The following is a 19206-nucleotide window of genomic DNA, read 5'->3' as shown; positions in this document are numbered from 1 at the left end:
GAATAGGGCTGCAGTATAAAGTAAAGTACTATAGGAATAGGGCTGTAGTATAAAGTGTGCACTATATATGAAATAGGGCTGGAGTATAAAGTAGTTCTACTATATAGGGAATAGGGCTGTAGTATAAAAAGTAGTGCACTATATAGGGAATAGGGCTGTAGTATAAAGTAGTGTACTATATAGGAAATAAGGTGCCATTTGGGACATTCATGTGTCTGAGATTCCCAGGACACGGAATTAATTTCTGCATTTAGATGGCACTCCGTCTTGGTCTTCACCTCTCTCTCTCTTCTCTCTCTCCTTCTCCTCTCCTCAAATATGCAATTAATTAAAACTAACAAAAGTTGTCCCTACAGGTTTTTAAATTACTCATGGAATTCAAATCTGCGGCGGTATGTTGCAGAGAGAGCAGTAGCCTAACGGTTCGGAGAGCTAAACCAGGTATTGAAAAATAATTTCTCCTGTCAAGGTTAATTGATCACAGAAATGGGAAGAGTCGAACACAAGACGAAACCCCTCTGTGATGATGTAGCAGATCAGGAGAACTTGGGACATGTTTGAAAAATCATAAACTGACTGCAATATAGTGTCAAAAGTATGTTTGTTCTACGAGAAATCCATTCATCAGACCATTCCTCCATTCCATTACATTACAGTGCCTTTTTTCTGTGTCGTTTTGGCCACATGCCAAAACCACATACCACTTAGGGCTGCTTTTGCTAGATTCAACCTATTCCTGGACAACAAACAACATGATCACTGAAGGTGCTTTTTTAATCCTGGAAAAGGTACGTCTGTAGAAATTTAGTGTTCGGGAAATCTACTTTATTGCCTGATCGTGTGGTAATCACCAAATCCGCCGATCTTCAAGGTATTCTTAGTCAATCACCTAACATTTAGATTACTATAAGGATCGTACCAAACAGGAACAGTATGTAGGTGGTAACTAGGGGTTGTCCAGCAGAAATAGTATGCAGGGTGGTAACTAGGGGTTGTACCCAACAGGAACAGTATGTAGGGGTGGTAACTGGGGGTTGCCTTGTACCCAACAGGAACAGAATGCAGGGAGGTAACTGAGGGTTGTACCCAACAGGAACAGTATGCAGGGTGGTAACGTTAGGATTGTACCCAGCAGGAACAGTATGTGGGGTGGTAACTAGGGGTTGTACCCAACAGGAACAGTATTCAGGGTGGTAACAGGGTTGTACCCAAAACAGAAACAGTATTCAGGGGTGGAACTAGGGGTTTGTACCCAGCAGGAACAGTATGCCAGGGTGGTAACTAGGGATTGTAACCAGTAGGAACAGTATTGCAGTGGTGCAGTAACTAGGAAAGATTGTACCAGCAGGAATAGTATTTGCAGGTGGCAGTAACTAGGGATTGTAACCAGCAGGAACAGTATGCAGGGTGAGTAACTAGGGATTGTACCCAGCAGGAATAGTATGTATGCAGGGTGGTAACTAGGGAAATTGTAACCAGCAGGAACTAGTATGCAGGTGGTAACTTACTTGAGAGTCTCCAGAGACATCTGTAGGTTGTAGCTCTTTCCCTGCTCAGGCATTGAGAACTCCAAGACAAGGATGCTGCGCTTGTTATCGTCCCGTACTGAACACAACACCATTATCTGTTATCGTCCGTGCTGCAACACAACACCATTATCTGTTGTTGTCCCGTACCTGAAACATGGCAACACCATTATCTGTTATCGTCCCGTACTTGGAACACAACGCCATTATTCTGTTATCGTCAGTACCTGCAACACAGTTACACCATTATCTGTTATCGTCCCGTACATGCAACAAAAGACCATTATCTGTTGTTGTCCGTACTGCAACACAACACCATTATATGTTGTTGTCCCGGTACCTGTAACACAACACCATTATCTGTTGTTGCTTCCATACCTGCAAACACGGACACCATTATCTGTTGTTGTCCCATACCTGCAACACGACACCATTATCTGTTGTTGTCCCATACCTGCAACACAACAACCATTATCTGTTGTTGTCCCGATACCTGCAACACAACACACATTATCTGTTGTTGTCCCATACCTGGAACACAACACCATTATATGTTGTTGTCCTATACCTGAAACACAAAACCATTATCTGTTATCGTCTCGTACCTGCAACACAACTACCATTATCTGTTATCGTCCGTACCTGCAACACAACACCATTATCTGTTATCGTCCGTACCTGCAACACCCAACACTATTATCTGTTATCGCCCGTACCTGCAACACAACACCATTATCTGTTTGTTGTCCCCTACTGGAACACAACACCATTATCTGTTGTTGTCCCGTACCTGGAACACAACGCCATTAACTGAATCCTCAACTAAACCTGCTGGGGGGTAAGAGAGGCCCTGGGAGTCTGGCAGTATCCCAGGCAAGGAACTCGTCCTGTTTTGTGGAGGGGATAGTGAGTGTCTAAACCGACGGAGAGATGTTGACTGGAAGCGGTAGACGATAACTAGCGTGTAGTCCAGCCCTGTTTGATAGTGGTGACCGAGGCCTGAGAAAAACTTTGACCGATTTTTAACCAAAAATGTAAATACAATTAAACGTTAATTTTCACATGTAAGAGTAGAACAGCACCTCTCGGAGCCAATTGGAAGGTTAAGTGAATTTCTCCAAGACAACAGCGACTGATTTTTCTCTTTTAATCCGTGACCTTTCAGTCACTTGCCAACGCTCTAACCGCTTAGGCTCCGGCCACCCCGATTTTAGAGCAGAGATGGGTAGAGGTGGACAGACCTGCTTCACTAACAGGGTCTATTATACAGAGAGGGGTAGAGGAATAGGACAGACCTCTTCACGAACAGGCGATCTGTATGCAGAGAGGGGTAGAGGTGGAGAGACCTGTTTCATTAACATGGTATATTAGACAGAGAGGGGTAGAGGTGGACAGACCTGCTTCACTAACAGGGTCTATAATACAGAGATAGGTATAGGTGGAGAGATCTGCTTCACTAACAGGGTCTATAATACAGAGAGGGGTGTGGACAGGACCTGCTTCACTAACAGGGACTACTTATACAGAGAGGGTAGAGGAGGACAGACCTGCTCACTAACAGGGTCTATTAGTGCAGAGAGGGGGTAGAGGTAAGAGACCTGCTTCACTAACATGGTATATAGACAAGAGAGGGGTAGAGGTGGAACAGACCTGCTTCACTAACAGGGTCTATAATACAGAGATGGGTATAGGTGGAGAGACCTGCTTCACTACACAGGGCTCTATAATACAGGGAGGGGTAGAGGAGGACAGACCATGCTTCACTAACAGGGTCTATTATGCAGAGAGGGGGTAGAGGTGGGAGAGACCTGCTTAGCTAACATGGTATATTAGACAGAGTGGTGGTAGAGGGTGGACAGACCTGCTTCACTAACAGGGTCTAGGTATCAGAGATGGGTATAGGTGGAGAGACTAGCTCACCCAACAGGGTCTATAATACAGAGAGGGGTAGAGGAGTGGACAGACCTGCTTCACTAACAGGGTCTATTGGACAGAGAGGGGTAGAGGATTCGGACAGACCTGCTTAACTAACAGGTCTATTATGCGGAGAGGGGGAGGTGGAGAGACCTGCTTCAATAACATGGTATATTAGCAGAGAGGGGTAGAGGTGGACAGACCTTGTTACTAACAGGGTCTATAGTACAGAGATGGGTATAGGTGGACAGACCTGCTTCACTAACAGGGTCTAGTAATACAGAGAGGGGTAGAGGTGGACTGACCTGCTTCACTAAAAAGGTCTATTGTACAGAGAGGGGGTAAGAGGAGGACAGACCTGCTTCTACTAACAGGGTCTTATTATACAGAGAGAGGGGTAGAGGTGGGACAGCCCCTGCTTCACGCCAACAGGGTATATTAGTAGAGAGGGGTAGAGGTAGACAGACCTGCTTCACTGTCGGGTCTGTTATACAGAGAGGGGTAGAGGTGGAGCAGACCCTGCTTCACTAACATGGTCTGTTATCAGGCAGAGGGGTAGAGGTGGACAGACTTGCTCACTAACAGGGTCTATTTTGCATAGAGGGTAGAGGTGAGACAGACCTGCTTCACTAACAGGGTCTAGTTAGAGTAGAGAGGGGTAGAGGTGGACAGACCTGCTTCACTAACAGGGTCATTCATATAAGAGAGGTGGTGAGGTGGACAGAACTTGTAACTAACAAAAGGGAGGGGAAAAGGATACAACAGGGCCTATAAAATGAGAGGGGTAGAGGTGGATTAGACCTGCTTCACTAACAGGGTCTAGTTATGCAGAGAGGGGTCAGGTGGAGAGACCTACTTCACTAAACATGGTACCTACTAGACAGAGAGGGGTAGAGGTGGACAGACCTGCTTCACTAACAGGGTCTATAATACAGAGATGGGTATAGGTGGACAGACCTGCTTCACTAACAGTGGTCTATACATACAGAGGGGTAGAGGTGGGACAGACCTGCTTCACTAACAGGGTCTATAGATAGAGAGGGGTAGAGGTGGACAGACCTGCTTCACTAACAGGGTCCAAGTATACAGAGAGGGGTAGAGGTGGACAGAGTTTTGCAACTTAACAGGTCTATTAGATCAGGAGAGGGGTAGAGGTGGACAGACCTGCTTCACACCAACAGGGTCTATTACTGCAGAGAGGGGTACAGGTGGAGAGACCACTTCACTAGCATGGTATAGACAGAGGGGGGAGGTGGACAGACCTGCTTCACTAAAGGTCTAAAATACAGAGATGAGGTAGTGTGGGAAGACCTGCGTTCACTAACAGGGTCTATAAACAGAGGGGGTAGAGGTGGACAGACCTGCTTCTACTAACAGGGTCTATTTACAGAGAGGGGTAGAGGAGGACAGGACCTGCTTCACTAACAGGGTCATATTATGCAGAGAGGGATACAGTCTAACCCCCTCTAACCCGACACAGTCTAACCCCCTGTAACCCTGCAGTCTAACCCCCTGTAACCCTACAGTCAACCCCCTGTATAACCCAAACAGTCTAACCCCCCCCGTAACCTACAGTCTAACTTCCCCGTAACCCTACAGTCTAACTCTGTAACCCTAAGTCTAACCCTGTAACCCTACAGTCTAACCCCCTGTAACCCACAGTTCAACCCTGTAACCCTACAGTCTAACCCCTGTAACCCTGCACAGTCTATACCCTGTAACCCTACAGTCTAACCCCCTGTAACCCTACAGTCTAACCCCCGTAACCTACAGTCTAACCCCTGCAACAACACTACGTCAACTCTTCCTGTAACTCTACAGTCTAACCCCCTGTAACTTTTCACAGTCTAACTTCCTGTAACCCTGCAGTCTAACCCCCTGTAACCCAGTCTAACCCCTGTAGTACCCACAGTCCTAACCCCTCTGTCTAACAACCCTACAGTCTAACCCCTGAACCCACAGTCTAACCCCCTGTGGCCTACAGTCCAACCCCTGTAACCCTACAGTCCTGTACACCCTACAGTCTAACCCCCTGTAACCCACAGTCCTAACCCCTGTAACCCCACAGTTCAACCCCCTGTAACCCCACAGTCTCTATTACCCCGAACCCTACAGTCCTAACCCCTGTATCCCCACAGTCTAACCCTGTAACTACACAGTCTAACCCCTGTAACCCTACAGTCAACCAACCCTGTAACTGGCAGTCTAACCCCCTGTAACCCGGCAGTCTAACCCCTAGGAACCCAGTCTAACCCCCTGTAACCCTAGCAATCTAACCCCTGTAACCCACAGTTCACAACCTGTGAACCTGCAGTCTAAGACCCCCTGTAACCCTACAGTCTAACCCCTGCTGTAGAGAGCAGAGATGAACGAGGAAAGAGAAAATCAACTGATGTCGTTTCTATGATTTGTTACATTCTGGTGAATCAGGAGTATATTTAGTCTTCCTAGGTCACTAAGCAATGACCCGGGCGGCTCTAGTCTTTTTGGGGGCCCTATGCAATATTGAAAATTCCTCACCCCATCAAGTGGGCAAGAAAATGTAATGACTCCGTCTTGGCGGAGAGAAAAACATACTTTTTAATAAAGTTAATTTCCTTTTTTTTGCAGTTTTATAGGAAGTTTTTACACAGTTCTAAATAGTTGTAGATGTTAATATGTTCTGTGTGAGAGAAAAACAGCGACCCGTGATCATTAGTGTGTTGACAGATTGAGTGCTTGTGTGAGCGTGCGTGTACTCACTGTCCGTGATGGCCAGCCAGGTCAATCTTGTTCATCACCACAGCTCGTGGATGTTCTCTGCCAGCCTCTCCTAATCACTCTCCAGGGGGAGGCAGAACAACCTGAAACCACAAGACAAGATACACAGGAAGTCCATGCCTTTGGCCAGGAGCATTACCCGGCACACACCCGCCCTGTGGCTCAGTTGAGTAGAGCAGGTGTTGTACGCCAGCATGGTGTGTGCCAAAGAAGGGGTACTGATTCCCACCAGTGGCCAGTACAGCATTTTTAAAATAAAAATAAATGCATGAAATGTATGAAATGTATTCACTACTGTAAATTACGTCTCTGGATAAGAGCGGTCTGCTAAATGACTAAAATGTAAATGTAAAAGAAAGTAGATCTGGACTAACTATTGAGGCAAGGGAGGCTAGTCAATTGAACTTAACCCCTGTCGAGTTGTTAACCAGTTAAGTAAAGTTCACCACCCACCATGACGCAGTATAGTAAAAAGTATTCTTTACCCACCTGGCTGGTGTCAACAGTGTAGGGGGTGAAGGCAGCCTGGGACAGGGTGATGGTGGGCCCCAGGAGGTCCCTTTGGTCTCCACTGTGGTCCTCCTTGTACTCCTGGCTGTGTTCCACTCTCAGCTTCTCCTGGGTAGCACAGCCTCGAAAGACGGAGCGTACCGGGGCAGGAACCCTAAACTCTCCTTGGACGACCACCCAGCAGGAAAGCACTCTGGAGGAAAAGAGAAGTATATAGAAGAAGGAGAATAATACAAAAGTGAGAAAGAAGGATTAGGAGAAGAAGAAGAAGAAGAAGAAGGATTAGAAGAAGAAGAAGAAGGATTAGAGAAGAAGGATTATCAAGGAGGAGAAGAAGAAGAAAGAAGGATTTATAAGGAGGGGGGGGATAATAAGGAAGGAAGGAGGATTAGAAGAAGGAGAAGAATAAGGATTAGAAGTAGAAGAAGAAGGTTATAAATGGAGAAGAAGAAGATGAAAAAGGAGTTAGGAAAGAGAAGTACAGAAGGAGAAGAAGAAGGATTTTATATGAGAAGTATTAGAAGGAGAAGAAGAAGGATTAGAAGGAAGAAGAAGGATTATAAGGAGAAGAAGAAGAAGAATTAGAAGAAGAAGATGGAGAAGGATTATAGAGGAGAAGAGGAAGAAGAAAGAGTTAGAGAAGAAGGAGAAGAAGGAGGATTATAAGAAGAAGAGTTTTTCACATTGTGTATTATTCACTTTTATTAATTCAGGTTTACCTTATTGAGATAAATATCAACCTGAAGAGATGGAGACAGAGATCAAGATAGTTCAACATAAGACACAGGTAATCCTCTATCCGGCTTTGCATTGTGTTTTTGTAGCCTATGTTCCTAAATAGAGATTTAGGGCATAACATCATAAGCCTATGTTCTTAAATAGAGCATAACGTCATTAGCCTATGTTCTTAAATAGAGCTCTTAGGGCATAATGTCATTAGCCTATGTTAGCTTAAATAGAGCTCTAAGGGCATAACGTCATGTAGCCTATGTTCTTAAATAGAGCTCTAAGGACATAATGTCAGTAGCCTATGTTCTTAAATAGAGCTCTTAGGGGCATAACGTCATTAGCCTATGTTCTTAAATAGAGCTCTTAGGACATAACATCATTAGCCTATGTTAGCCTATGTGCTTAAATAGAGCTCTTAGGGCATAACGACAGTAGCCTATCTTCTTAAATAGATCTTAGGGCTTAAACCGTCATTAGCCTATGTGCTAAATAGAGCTCTTAGGGCATAACGTCAGTTGCCTATGTTCTTAAATAGAGCTCTTAGGGCATAACGTCAGCAGTCTATGTTCTTAAATAGAGCATATACGTCAGTAGCCTATGTTCTTAAATAGAGCTCTTAGGGCATAAGTCAGCAGCCTATGTTCTTAAATAGCGCTTTTTAGGGCATAACGTCATTAGCCTATGTTAGCCTATGTTCCTAAATAGAGCTCTAAAGGGCATAATGTCATTAGCCTATGTTCTTAAATAGAGCTCTTAGGGCATAGCGTCATTAGCTGGAGAGAAAGACCATTCAGTGAACTGGATCCATAATTCTCCCACAGTGCACCATCAACCTTCCCATTCCAGGGTACTAACCCTCTGATGGTCTGCTGGTAAACACTGGCTATCAGAAGGATGTTTTCACATTTCATCTAACAATTATTGTCCTGTGAGAAGAATAGGCCTGACATCCAGAAATTATTGACACCCTTTGATAAAGACGAGCAAAGAAATTACTGTAGTAATTCAAATACTGAGCTATATTGTATGCAACAAAATAAATTGACATTATATTATTTTGTACTAATACAATTGCTCAGAGGAAGATATTTTGTTTAATAAGTAATACAACAAAAAAATCTAATTTCATTAGTATACAATAATAAAAATCACATTTTTTGGAGGATACAATGCACCTCAGTATTTGAATAATTTATTTTATACAGTAATTTTTGCTCATCTTAAACAAAATCTCTTTCTCTGAGCAATTTTATTAGTATACAATAATACAAATCACATTTTTGGGAGGATAACAATGTACCTCAGTATTTGAATAATTTATTTTATACAGTAATTTTTGCTCATCTTAAACAAAATCTCTTTCTCTGAGCAATTTTATTAGTATACAATAATACAAATCACATTTTTGGAGGATAACAATGTACCTCAGTATTTGAATCATTTATTTTATACAGTAATGTTTGCTCATCTTAAACAAAATCTCTTTCTCTGAGCAATTTTATTAGTATACAATAATACAAATCAAATTTTTTTGGAGGATAACAATGTACCTCAATATTTGAATAATTTCTTTTATACAGTCATTTTTTATTTTTTGCACATCTTTATAAAGGGTGTCAATAATTTCACGACCCCACTGCAGGTCGCTGTAAACAGCAATACAAGGTTCAACCACTTGTTATAATTCCACCTGCATCATCTCAGCATAATATACTGGCGTGGGTGGGCCATGTGAGAGCTACACGTAGGACTGACTGCAAAATAAAAACACTTATGGAAGGTCAAAACGGACAGAAGAGAGACGATTGGAGAAGACCCAATGATTTTGTCAAGATCATTTTGATTGGTTGAGGAGCACTCACTTGACCCCAGCGGAGAAAGCTGGCTACAGGGAAGAACAGTCCGTCAGAGTTGAAGTTCTCGAACATCCCCTGGACGGGCTGACCGTTGATACGGAAGGATATACTGGGAGCGCTGAGGTCCAGACAACAGCTGACCACGTCGTCCACACGGAGGAGATGTTGATTGGGTGAGCTCACTGTCCTGGAGATGCAGCCTGAGAGAGAGAGGGGGGGGAAGAGGGAGGAGGAGGAGGAAGAGGAGGAGGGAGGGTAGAGGAGAGGAGAGCGGGAGGAAGGGAGAAGAGAGAGGAGGGAAGGTTAGAGGAGAGAGGAAGGGTAGAGGTGAGAAGGGGTAGAGGAGAGAAGAAGAGTAGAGGAGAAAGGAAGGAAGGAAGGAAGGAAGGAAGGAAGGAAGGAAGGAAGGAAGGAGAGAAGAGAGGGGAGGGGTAGAGGAGAGAGCAAAGAAGGGTAGAGGAGAGGAGAGAGGAAGGAAGGGTAGAGGAGAGAGGGAGGAAGGAAGGGTGAGGAGAGGAGAGGAGAGAGGGAGGAAGGGTAGAGGAGAGAGGGGGAAGGGTGAGGAGAGGAGAGAGGGAGGGAGGAAGGGAGGAGAGGAGAGAGGGAGGAGGAAGGGTAGAGAGAGGGAGGAAGAGGAGAGGAGAGAGGGAGGAAGGGAAGGAGAGAGGAGGAAGGGGAGGGGAGAGAGGGAGGAAGGGGAGAGGAGAGAGGGAGGAAGGGTGTGAGGAGAGGGAGGAAGGGGTAGAGGAGAGAGGGGGTAGAGGAGAAGAGAGAGGGAGGAAGGGTAGAGGGAGGGAAGGGTTGAGGAGAGGAGAGAGGGAGGAAGGAAGGGTAGAAGAGAGTGAGGAAGGTAGAGGAGAGGAGAGAGGGAGGAAGGGTAGAGGAGAGGAGAGAGGGAGGAAGGGTAGAGGAGAGAGGGAGGAAGGAAGGGTATAGGAGAGAGGGAGGAAGGAAGGGTAGAGGAGAGGAGAGAGGGAGGAAGGAAGGGTAGAGGAGAGAGGGAGGAAGGGTAGAGGAGTGGAGAGAGGGAGGAAGGGTAGAGAGAGGAGAGAGGGAGGAAGGGTAGAGGAGAGAACATATTGTCTAAACAACAACACAGACCCAGTGTAACAGACAGAGTTGCCTTGGAAACCAACATCATTGCTTTTCACCTAGCCCAACGATTCCACTGCATATCGAAAGGACATCAATAAGAGTCAGATCTGATATTTGATGACCCCGTCAAGAAGCAGGGTGTGTGTGTGTGTGTGTGTGTGTGTGCGTGTGTGTGTTTGTTGCTGGCTTTGCAGTAAAATGGACAGTGATGTGAAATAACCAGCAGGAAGCATGCCAGGAAGTGTCGGATTTATACAGCTTCATACACTGCAGTTCGCCTGATGCAAAAAACATAAATATTCACGTCCTCAGCCTCTCTTTCAGGAGAGCAAACACTCTGCATTATTCCCACAGGATCTCTACGCTCTAGTCTGGACACTACAGACATGACTGCAGCATACTACTAGACCATAGGGCTCTGTTCAGAAGTAGTGGAATAGGACGCAATTTGTGACACACCTTCCAATTCTCCAACATGAGACATAACCCACCTCACACAGCATTCTGGGGGAACATTTCCCCCTCACACAGCACTCTGGAGGAACATTACCCCTCACACAGCATTCTGGGGGAACATTACCCTCACACAGCATTTTTGGGGGAACATTACCCCTCACACAGCACTCTAGGGGAACATTATCTCTCACACAGCATTCTGGGGGAACATTACCCCTCACACAGCACTCTGAAGGAACATTACCCCTCACACAGCACTATGGGGGGAACATTACACCTCACACAGCATTCTGGGGGAACATTACCCCCTCACACAGCATTCTAGGGGAACATTACCCCCTCACACAGCATTCTGGGGGAACATTACCCCTCACACAGCATTCTGGGGGAACATTAACCCCTCACACAGCACTCTGGGGAACATTATCCCCTCACACATCACTCTGGGGAACATTACCCCCTCACAAAGCACTCTGGGGGAACATTACCCTCACACAGCACTCTGGGGGAACATTACCCCTCACACAGCACTCTGGGGGGAACATTACCCTCACACAGCACTCTGGGGAACATTACCCCCCTCACACAGTACTCTGGGGGAACATTACCCCTCACACAGCACTCTGGGGGAACATTACTCCCCATACAGCATTCTGGGGGAACATTACCCCTCACACAGCATTCTGGGGAACATTACCCCTTCTGTCTACACTTCTCTCCATATCAGCTCAATTTTTCACACACAATTACACCCTTCTAGGTAGCCCACTCACATCACACTAGATCAGAGGTGAATATATATAGTAACTATCTAACCTGACTACAGGTATCAACACTACAGGTGAATATAATATAGTAACTATCTAACCTGACTACAGGTGAATATAATAGAACTATCTAACCTGACTACAGGTGAATATAATATAGTAACTATCTAACCTGACTACAGGTGAATATAATATAGTAACTATCTAACCTGACTACAGGTGAATATAATCAGTAACTATCTAACCTGACTACAGGTGAATATAATATAGTAACTATCTAACCTGACTACAGGTGAATATAATCGACTATCTAACCTGACTACAGGTGAATATAATACAGTAACTATCTAACCTGACTACAGGTGAATATAATATAGTAACTATCTAACCTGACTACAGGTGAATATAATATAGTAACTATCTAACCTGACTACAGGTGAATATAATATAGTAACTATCTAACCTGACTACAGGTGAATATAATATAGTAACTATCTAACCTGACTACAGGTGAATATAATACAGTAACTATCTAACCTGACTACAGGTGAATATAATATAGTAACTATCTAACCTGACTACAGGTGAATATAATCGACTATCTAACCTGACTACAGGTGAATATAATATAGTAACTATCTAACCTGACTACAGGTGAATATAATATAGTAACTATCTAACCTGACTACAGGTGAATATAATATAGTAACTATCTAACCTGACTACAGGTGAATATAATATAGACTATCTAACCTGACTACAGGTGAATATAATAGTACTATCTAACCTGACTACAGGTGAATATAATATAGTAACTATCTAACCTGACTACAGGTGAATATAATACAGTAACTATCTAACCTGACTACAGGTGAATATAATATAGTAACTATCTAACCTGACTACAGGTGAATATAATAGTAACTATCTAACCTGACTACAGGTGAATATAATACAGTAACTATCTAACCTGACTACAGGTGAATATAATATAGTAACTATCTAACCTGACTACAGGTGAATATAATCGTAACTATCTAACCTGACTACAGGTGAATATAATACAGTAACTATCTAACCTGACTACAGGTGAATATAATATAGTAACTATCTAACCTGACTACAGGTGAATATAATAGTACTATCTAACCTGACTACAGGTGAATATAATATAGTAACTATCTAACCTGACTACAGGTGAATATAATATAGTAACTATCTAACCTGACTACAGGTGAATATAACATAGTAACTATCTAACCTGACTACAGGTGAATATAATACAGTAACTATCTAACCTGACTACAGGTGAATATAATATAGTAACTATCTAACCTGACTACAGGTGAATATAATCAGACTATCTAACCTGACTACAGGTGAATATAATAGAACTATCTAACCTGACTACAGGTGAATATAATATAGTAACTATCTAACCTGACTACAGGTGAATATAATATAGTAACTATCTAACCTGACTACAGGTGAATATAATATAGTAACTATCTAACCTAACTACAGGTGAATATAATAGACTATCTAACCTGACTACAGGTGAATATAATATAGTAACTATCTAACCTGACTACAGGTGAATATAATATAGTAACTATCTAACCTGACTACAGGTGAATATAATATAGTAACTATCTAACCTGACTACAGGTGAATATAATAGTAACTATCTAACCTGACTACAGGTGAATATAATATAGTAACTATCTAACCTGACTACAGGTGAATATAATATAGTAACTATCTAACCTGACTACAGGTGAATATAATCGTAACTATCTAACCTGACTACAGGTGAATATAATACAGTAACTATCTAACCTGACTACAGGTGAATATAATATAGTAACTATCTAACCTGACTACAGGTGAATATAATAGACTATCTAACCTGACTACAGGTGAATATAATATAGTAACTATCTAACCTGACTACAGGTGAATATAATATAGTAACTATCTAACCTGACTACAGGTGAATATAATATAGAACTATCTAACCTGACTACAGGTGAATATAACATAGTAACTATCTAACCTGACTACAGGTGAATATAATATAGTAACTATCTAACCTGACCACAGGTGAATATAATATAGTAACTATCTAACCTGACTACAGGTGAATATAATATAGTAACTATCTAACCTGACTACAGGTGAATATAATATAGTAACTATCTAACCTGACTACAGGTGAATATAACATAGTAACTATCTAACCTGACTACAGGTGAATATAATATAGTAACTATCTAACCTGACCACAGGTGAATATAATATAGTAACTATCTAACCTGACTACAGGTGAATATAATATAGTAACTATCTAACCTGACAACAGGTGAATATAATATAGTAACTATCTAACCTGACTACAGGTGAATATAATATAGTAACTATCTAACCTGACTACAGGTGAATATAATACAGTAACTATCTAACCTGACTACAGGTGAATATAATAGACTATCTAACCTGACTACAGGTGAATATAATATAGTAACTATCTAACCTGACTATAGGTGAATATAATATAGTAACTATCTAACCTGACTACAGGTGAATATAATATAGTAACTATCTAACCTGACTACAGGTGAATATAATATAGTAACTATCTAACCTGACTACAGGTGAATATAATAGACTATCTAACCTGACTACAGGTGAATATAATATAGTAACTATCTAACCTGACTACAGGTGAATATAATAGACTATCTAACCTGACTACAGGTGAATATAATATATTAACTATCTAACCTGACTACAGGTGAATATAATACAGTAACTATCTAACCTGACTACAGGTGAATATAATATAGTAACTATCTAACCTGACTACAGGTGAATATAATAGTACTATCTAACCTGACTACAGGTGAATATAATACAGTAAATATCTAACCTGACTACAGGTGAATATAATATAGTAACTATCTAACCTGACTACAGGTGAATATAATCGTAACTATCTAACCTGACTACAGGTGAATATAATACAGTAACTATCTAACCTGACTACAGGTGAATATAATATAGTAACTATCTTACCTGACTACAGGTGAATATAATCGAACTATCTAACCTGACTACAGGTGAATATAATAGTAACTATCTAACCTGACTACAGGTGAATATAATAGACTATCTAACCTGACTACAGGTGAATATAATATAGTAACTATCTAACCTGACTACAGGTGAATATAATAGTACTATCTAACCTGACTACAGGTGAATATAATATAGTAACTATCTAACCTGACTACAGGTGAATATAATAGTAACTATCTAACCTGACTAAAGGTGAATATAATATAGTAACTATCTAACCTGACTACAGGTGAATATAATATAGTAACTATCTAACCTGACTACAGGTGAATATAATATAGTAACTATCTAACCTGACTACAGGTGAATATAATACAGTAACTATCTAACCTGACTACAGGTGAATATAATATATTAACTATCTAACCTGACTACAGGTGAATATAATATAGTAACTATCTAACCTGACTACAGGTGAATACAATATAGTAACTATCTAACCTGACTACAGGTGAATATAATACGACTATCTAACCTGACTACAGGTGAATATAATATAGTAACTATCTAACCTGACTACAGGTGAATATAATATAGTAACTATCTAACCTGACTACAGGTGAATATAATACGTAACTATCTAACCTGACTACAGGTGAATATAATATATTAACTATCTAACCTGACTACAGGTGAATATAATATAGTAACTATCTAACCTGACTACAGGTGAATATAATATAGTAACTATCTAACCTGACTACAGGTGAATATAACATAGTAACTATCTAACCTGACTACAGGTGAATATAATATAGTAACTATCTAACCTGACTACAGGTGAATATAATAGTAACTATCTAACCTGACTAAAGGTGAATATAATAGTAACTATCTAACCTGACTACAGGTGAATATAATATAGTAACTATCTAACCTGACTACAGGTGAATATAATATAGTAACTATCTAACCTGACTACAGGTGAATATAATATAGTAGATATCTAACCTGACTACAGGTGAATATAATATAGTAACTATCTAACCTGACTACAGGTGAATATAATATAGTAACTATCTAACCTGACTACAGGTGAATATAATATAGTAACTATCTAACCTGACTACAGGTGAATATAATATAGTAACTATCTAACCTGACTACAGGTGAATATAATAGTACTATCTAACCTGACTACAGGTGAATATAATATAGTAACTATCTAACCTGACTACAGGTGAATATAATAGTAACTATCTAACCTGACTACAGGTGAATATAATATAGTAACTATCTAACCTGACTACAGGTGAATATAATACAGTAACTATCTAACCTGACTACAGGTGAATATAATATAGTAACTATCTAACCTGACTACAGGTGAATATAATATAGTAACTATCTAACCTGACTACAGGTGAATATAATATAGTAAATATCTAACCTGACTACAGGTGAATATAATATAGTAACTATCTAACCTGACTACAGGTGAATATAATCGAACTATCTAACCTGACTACAGGTGAATATAATACAGTAACTATCTAACCTGACTACAGGTGAATATAATATAGTAACTATCTAACCTGACTACAGGTGAATATAATCGTAACTATCTAACCTGACTACAGGTGAATATAATCGACTATCTAACCTGACTACAGGTGAATATAATAGACTATCTAACCTGACTACAGGTGAATATAATATAGTAACTATCTAACCTGACTACAGGTGAATATAATAGACTATCTAACCTGACTACAGGTGAATATAATATAGTAACTATCTAACCTGACTACAGGTGAATATAATATAGTAACTATCTAACCTGACTACAGGTGAATATAATGGACTATCTAACCTGACTAAAGGTGAATATAATATAGTAACTATCTAACCTGACAACAGGTGAATATAATATAGTAACTATCTAACCTGACTACAGGTGAATATAATATAGTAACTATTTAACCTGACTATAGGTGAATATAATACAGTAACTATCTAACCTAACTACAGGTGAATATAATATATTAACTATCTAACCTGACTACAGGTGAATATAATATAGTAACTATCTAACCTGACTACAGGTGAATATAATATAGTAACTATCTAACCTGACTACAGGTGTATATAATATAGTAACTATCTAACCTAACTACAGGTGAATATAATAGACTATCTAACCTGACTACAGGTGAATATAATATTGTAACTATCTAACCTGACTACAGGTGAATATAATAAAGTAAATATCTAACCTGACTACAGGTGAATATAATATAGGAACTATCTAACCTGACTACAGGTGAATATAATCGACTATCTAACCTGACTACAGGTGAATATAATACAGTAACTATCTAACCTGACTACAGGTGAATATAATATAGTAACTATCTAACCTGACTACAGGTGAATATAATCGACTATCTAACCTGACTACAGGTGAATATAATATAGTAACTATCTAACCTGACTACAGGTGAATATAATAGACTATCTAACCTGACTACAGGTGAATATAATATAGTAACTATCTAACCTGACTACAGGTGAATATAATATAGTAACTATCTAACCTGACTACAGGTGAATATAATATAGTAACTATCTAACCTGACAACAGGTGAATATTATATAGTAACTATCTAACCTGACTACAGGTGAATATAATATAGTAACTATCTAACCTGACTACAGGTGAATATAATACAGTAACTATCTAACCTGACTACATGTGAATATAATAGACTATCTAACCTGACTACAGGTGAATATAATATATTAACTATCTAACCTGACTACAGGTGAATACAATATAGTAACTATCTAACCTGACTACAGGTGAATATAATACACTATCTAACCTGACTACAGGTGAATATAATATATTAACTATCTAACCTGACTACAGGTGAATATAATATAGTAACTTTCTAACCTGACTACAGGTGAATATAATATAGTAACTATCTAACCTGACTACTGGTGAATATAATAGACTATCTAACCTGACTACAGGTGAATATAATATAGTAACTATCTAACCTGACTACAGGTGAATATAATATAGTAACTATCTAACCTGACAACAGGTGAATATTATATAGTAACTATCTAACCTGACTACAGGTGAATATAATATAGTAACTATCTAACCTGACTACAGGTGAATATAATACAGTAACTATCTAACCTGACTACAGGTGAATATAATAGACTATCTAACCTGACTACAGGTGAATATAATATATTAACTATCTAACCTGACTACAGGTGAATACAATATAGTAACTATCTAACCTGACTACAGGTGAATATAATACACTATCTAACCTGACTACAGGTGAATATAATATAGTAACTATCTAACCTGACTACAGGTGAATATAATATAGTAACTATCTAACCTGACTACAGGTGAATATAATATAGTAACTATCTAACCTGACTACAGGTGAATATAATAGACTATCTAACCTGACTACAGGTGAATATAATATAGTAACTATCTAACCTGACTACAGGTGAATATAATACAGTAACTATCTAACCTGACTACAGGTGAATATAATACAGTAACTATCTAACCTGACTACAGGTGAATATAATACAGTAAATATCTAACCTGACTAAAGGTGAATATAATATAGTAACTATCTAACCTGACTACAGGTGAATACAATATAGTAACTATCTAACCTGACTACAGGTGAATATAATACACTATCTAACCTGACTACAGGTGAATATAATATAGTAACTATCTAACCTGACTACAGGTGAATATAATATAGTAACTATCTAACCTGACTACAGGTGAATATAATATAGTAACTATCTAACCTGACTACAGGTGAATATAATATAGTAACTATCTAACCTGACTACAGGTGAATATAATATAGTAACTATCTAACCTGACCACAGGTGAATATAATATAGTAACTATCTAACCTGACTACAGGTGAATATAATATAGTAACTATCTAACCTGACTACAGGTGAATATAACATAGTAACTATCTAACCTGACTACAGGTGAATATAATGTAGTAACTATCTAACCTGACTACAGGTGAATATAATAGTAACTATCTAACCTGACTACAGGTGAATATAATACAGTAACTATCTAACCTGACTACAGGTGAATATAATATAGTAACTATCTAACCTGACTACAGGTGAATATAATAGTAACTATCTAACCTGACTACAGGTGAATATAATATAGTAAATATCTAACCTGACTACAGGTGAATATAATATAGTAACTATCTAACCTGACTACAGGTGAATATAATAGACTATCTAACCTGACTACAGGTGAATATAATACAGTAACTATCTACCCTGACTACAGGTGAATATAATATAGTAACTATCTTACCTGACTACAGGTGAATATAATCGACTATCTAACCTGACTACAGGTGAATATAATAGACTATCTAACCTGACTACAGGTGAATATAATAGACTATCTAACCTGAC

The 19206-nt window shown here is 39.7% G+C and overlaps 1 pseudogene; it reads right to left on the bottom strand.

The window, feature by feature from the left end:
* Nucleotides 1–1504: 1504 nt before the first annotated feature.
* Nucleotides 1505–19206, bottom strand: part of LOC106591814 (ryanodine receptor 2-like) — a 503114-nt pseudogene continuing 485412 nt past the window's right edge.

This window comes from Salmo salar, chromosome ssa18, assembly GCF_905237065.1.
Source record: "Salmo salar chromosome ssa18, Ssal_v3.1, whole genome shotgun sequence".
Taxonomy (NCBI): domain Eukaryota; kingdom Metazoa; phylum Chordata; class Actinopteri; order Salmoniformes; family Salmonidae; genus Salmo; species Salmo salar.
The sequence above is the reverse complement of the archived record's forward strand: the minus strand, read 5'-3'. Positions and strand labels throughout refer to the sequence as shown.